The sequence below is a fragment of the Mus caroli genome, chromosome 7, assembly GCF_900094665.2.
Source record: "Mus caroli chromosome 7, CAROLI_EIJ_v1.1, whole genome shotgun sequence".
NCBI lineage: Eukaryota > Metazoa > Chordata > Mammalia > Rodentia > Muridae > Mus > Mus caroli.
In genome coordinates, this window is record NC_034576.1 from 120,859,668 (window position 1) to 120,865,214 (window position 5,547).

Genomic DNA, 5,547 nt, shown 5'->3' on the forward strand with positions numbered 1-5,547 from the left:
GAGGAGGGGGAGGGGGAGGAGGAGGGGGAGGAAGAGGAGGAGGAGGAAGAAAAGGAGGAAGAAAAGGAGGAGGAGGAGGAAGAAAAGGAGGAGGAGGAGGAGGAGGAGGAGAAACTAGTCTTGAATGGGCTGATAGAAATGGGATCAAGCTAGGAGTGAGGGTCCTGTCAAAAAAGACTTAGTTCAGGTAATGCAAGCTTGTTTCTGGTGAGGAAGACAGAAATAAGACAATGGCAGAGCCAGACACAGTGGCTTAGGTCTGTAATCCCATCATTCCAGCGGCTGAAGCTGGTCCACAATGATTTTGAGGACAGCCTGGCTACAAAAGAATGAAAGGACAGAGTTGTATAAAGGACATGAGTCCATGGTAAGATGAAGACACACACATAGGACATACATCAACTCAAATTCAGCGTCCTGAGCAGGAGGTGCACTACCTTCAATGTAGGAATTTATGATTTATCAGATTTCTTTCTAATTTTTTCATTATTCCTTTGTGGCCTCATATTTAATGGCAACAATTGTAACTAATAGATATCATTGCCTTTGAATAAAAATCCATTGACCAGTTTTTCCACTGAGTTTCATTCTTTGCATCCTAAAGATTTTTATGATTTCTTTGGTCTAAAATAACAACCCTACATCAAAGAAGTTAATGGCTGATATCTTTAAGATGGATTAAATGCTACTTAAAACATTTCAGCCTTTTAAACAAATGTCTTTAAGTGAATAATCATAATTGAGATTTCATTTTCCTGTTTTTAAGGTTTATTTATTGTGCATAAGTACATGGTACTGTCTTCTGACACACCAGAAGAGGGCATCGGATCCCATTACAAATGGTCCTGAGCCACCATGTGGTTGCTGGGAATTGAGCTCATGACCTCTGGAAGAGCAGCCAGTGCTCTTAACCACTGAGCTATCTCCATCCCCATTTTTCTTTTTTCAGTTAAAGGGTTATTTTTTTTTCTGTTTCTTTCTGACATACCATTACATGCAATAGTGTCTTAGGGTTTTGCTGCTGTGAACAGACACTATGACCAAGGCAACTCTTATAAAAACAACACCTGATTGGGGCTGGCTTACAGGTTCAGAGCTTCAGTTCATTATCATTAAGGCGGGAACATGGCAGCATTCAGACAGGCATGGTGCAGGAGGAGCTGAGAGTTCTACATCTTCATTTGAAGGCTACTAGTGGAATACTGACTTTCAGGAGGCTAGAATGAGGGTCTTAAAGCCCACATCCACAGTGTAACATCTCCGTTCAGAGCTCTGTACAAGGGCAAACCATCCCTTTGACATATTAAGATGAGATCAGTCACTGGTGTGGCTTGGATCTGAGTGTGTTGCATCAGTCATCTGTCAGACAGTGGCCTCTAGATCATGCAGTCATGGCTAAATCCACAACCAACCTGAAGCTGATTCTGGTGAAAGACTGGTTAAAATATAGCCAATCTCTCACTTGGAGAATGGTGTGTTATGGAAGGGCATGTTCAAAGACAGTGGAGTTAGTCTCCTCTGGACTTAGTTCAACTGGAGATTTAAAACATGCAAAAACAACCAAACAAACAAACAAACACCACACATTTAAAAAAAAAATCAAGAATAGCATATTCTCATGAGATAGTGAGCATTAATTAGCAAAGAAACCGTCAGTTGTAGGTCAGTAACTTTGCCTGGCCAGGCAGAGGCAACTGTCATTCTGAGCAGCCAGCAGGTGATCGTTAGCTCAAGGCTGAGAAGTCTTTTTTCTTTTCTTTTTTTTTTTTTTTAAATCTTTTTGTTTGGTTGGTATTTTAGGTTTTTAGTTTACTTTTTTTGGTTTGTTTGTTTGTTTTTTGTTTGTTTGTTTTGTTTTTATTGAGACAGGGTTTCTCTGTGTAGCCCTGGCTGTCCTGGAACTTGGTCTGTAGACCAGGCTCACCTGGAACTTATAGAGGTTGGCCTGCCCTTGCCTCCCAAGTGCTATGACTAAAGGCATCCACATCCATGCCTGGTTTGGCTGAGAAGTCTTTGGACAAGCTTCCCCGGACAGTCCCTGCTGACTTTGGTGGGTACACCAACACATGCGTAAGTTATGCTGGGCCACGAAGCTGCCTTCTGGAAATTCCATCTCACTTCTCTCTACTGGTTGGATCTCTTATGAATCACAGTCTTCTTTGGATGGAGGACCCCGAAGAAAGCAGAGGCATCTAACAGAGTCTGGCCGGTCATTCCCAAGATAGCCGGCCATCCTTCTTCAGCTTGCTGGGATCTTGGGATGGAATCCAGGCTGTCAAAGGTGTCTCAGCCCTCTAACCTTGCCATCCTGGGCACCAATGTTCTCCCCACGGTTCCTCAACATTGGTGTCAGGACAGGGACAGAGGGCAAGGCCACTCAACAACACTCAGAGGCAGTGCCAAGGAAGTCACCCAGGAGTACCTAACTTCCCATCATACTCTACTGAAATCACAAAACCTGTGTCGGCCATGTTAAATACTGTTCCAAGATCCTCTGTTTTCTCGAATATTTGATTGCATAAACATGTTTACATCCATGAAAAGCATCTTAAAACTGAACCACTGGGACTGCAGAGCTGGCTTAGTGGGTAAAAGCCATCGAGGCCCTGAATTTGAATCCCCAGCAGCCATGCTTGCCTGTCACCCAGCATCGTGGGAGGGAGGGGACACAGACAGTAGGATTGCTGGGACTTAATGGCTACCACTCTCAACTCCAGATTCAATGGGACCGCCTGTCTCAAAAGAGTAAGATGAGGATAGAGCAAGAATAAGACTCATGTTGTCAATTATACACACACACACACACACGCGCACACGCACACGCACACATCCTGTTACCTTCTTTTGCAGCCAATGTTATCCTTAAAAAGACCAAAGGGGAGGATATGAACAGGGTGACTGTGTTGCATGACAATGATGCGGCCATTTTGATGACTGATTAGTTTGTTGTAGCTGAGCTACAAGGCATGTGGTAGCTGTGTTCCAACCATATTGATTGCTCAGAAAACAGAATATTGACTGATGCGGCAGAAAACTATGGTCAGAGGCTCAGAAGCATGCCCTGTGACAGCAGGAGAATGTACCAAATTCCAAGAAACTCCATCACAATCTCCCTTCAATATGTGCTTGTTCTGTGCCAAGTAAAAACAGGCAGAAACCAACACGAAGAACTCGGGTGTCTTAGAATAATAAGAACAAATCACTTCTGCCAGCAAAATCGAGTCTTTTTTTCCACCAGTTATTGAAAATAGATTTTTTTCCCCTTCACATATTATATCCTGAGTTTGGTTTCCTCTCCCATCCAGATCCATTCTTTTCCTGTCTCATTAGAAAACAAACAGACTTCTAAGGGGTAATAATTAAATATAAGATAAAAGCTTAAAAGATTGGAGTTGAGCAAAACAGAAGGAAAAGAACCCAAGAAAAGACACAAGAAACAGAGACCCACTTGTTCCCACACTCAGGAATCCTGTAAAAACACTAATATGTACCCAAAGGACATGTAGGGTAAAAAGAGAGAAAAATAGAATAAAATTGTATATATATATATATATATATATACATATATATATATATATATATAAAACCCAACACGACACTATGAGACGAAGGACTTCCAAAGTTGCCACTGGGTTCCTTTCCTATTGGCCATCAACTGCTGGACATGAGGCCTGCCCTTAAGAGTAGTTTGTTTCCGCAGTGAGAAAGCTAATTTTTTATTTGCGAGTGGTTATGAACTGGTGGTAGCTTCTGGGTTAGGGATGGGGCCTGTGTCCACTTCTCCTCTCCTCCAGGACCCATGCCGGCCCTGTGCATGCTGCCTCAGCCTCTCTGAGTTCATATGTGCATCAGTCTCATTGTGTCTTAGAAGGTCTTGGCTTTTGTTTTTTGTTTTTTGGTTTTTTTTGTGACTTCCATCGCCTCTGGCTCTTACTCTCTTTCTGCTTCCTCTTCCACAAGCTTTCCTGAGCCCTGAGGGGAAGAATTTGATGGAGAATTCCCATTTAAGGCTGAGTATCTGAAGCTATCTCGCTCTCTGAATAATTCTGGCTGTGGGTCTCTGTTTATTCCCATCTACTACACAGGAGGAAACGTCTCTAATGATGGGAACTGATTTATGAGCAGAATGTCATTAGGAGTCATCTTCTTGCTATGTTCTTTTAGTAGAACAGTATTTGGTTTTACACCAGATCCCTGGGCTATCGAGTCTCAGATTCTTGGTCACCCAAGCAGGGTCAAGTATGGGCTCCATCTCTTGGAGAAAGCCTTAAGCAAATCGGATCTTGTGCGGTTACTCCCTCAAGCTTTGTGCCACCATTGTACTAGCATATCTCACAGTCAGCACACTACTGAAGATCCAAGGGTTTGTGGCTGGGTTGGTGTTCATGTGTCTACGTTGGTAGCGAGCAGAATACCTTGCTGTACCAAAGACACTAGCCCATAGGGTGAAGGCTCTATGTAGGCAGCAACTTGACTTCCCCGTGTTCAGCGAGTTGTGTTGTGTTCAGCAGTAAGGCTGTGCTGTCAAGTTGTGGAGAGCAACCTGCAGTCTCTGCAACCTGCAGCAATAGCTCTGGTTGTTTGGGAGTTCCCATGAGACTAACAATGCAATGAGACATAATCTAATCCCAGTACGGCAAGCTTCGTTTGGTGACAAGTTGTCCAGTTGGGGCTCTGTATTCTCCATTATTTGCCGAGCTTATTGAGATAACCTCCATATATGTATGTACAGGAAGCTTCAGTGGTATTAGGGTTCCATGCTACTCCTCACATGGTCCTTAATTTCAGGTGTCTCTCCCCTTATTCCCTCCATTGTGCCCTGTTCCCAGTCCCTACTTGACTGTTTCATTCCAGCCCTGCCCCTATCCATCCATAACTATTCTAGTTCCCTATCTAGTTCTAGATATGTCTTTTCACCCCAGCCCCTTACTCTATACCTAACCTCTGTGGTTCTATGGACTGTAGCTTGGTTATCGTTGACTCAACAGCTAACAGCCACATACACATGAATACTTACCATATTTGTCTTTCTGGATCTGGGTTACCTCACTTGGGATCCTTTTTTTTTTTTTCCCCTTTTCTTTCTTTGTGATGGTCTGTATATGCTTGGCCCAGGGAGTGGCACTAGTAGGAGATATGGCCTTGTTGGAAGTAGGTGTGTCACTGTGGGTATGGGCTTTGAGACCCTCATCCTAGCTACCTGGAAGTCAATCTTCTCATAGCTGCCTTTGGAACAAGATGTACAACTCTCAGGCTGTGCCTGCACCATGCCTGCCTGGATGCTGCCATGCTCCCATCTTGATGATAATAGACTGAACCTCTGAACTTGTAAGCTAGCCCCAACTAAATACTGTCCTTTATAAAAGAGTTGCCTTGATCTTGGTGTCTGTCCACAGGAGTAAAACCCTAACTAAGACCTCCTCCTCTTCCTCCCCTGCCTCCCATCTCTCAACACCCCTCCTATCTCTGCCCCCACTTCCATGCATTCCCAATCACCTCTCCACTGGTACTTCCCCCTTCTCTTCCCTCTGCACTTTCACCTCTCCC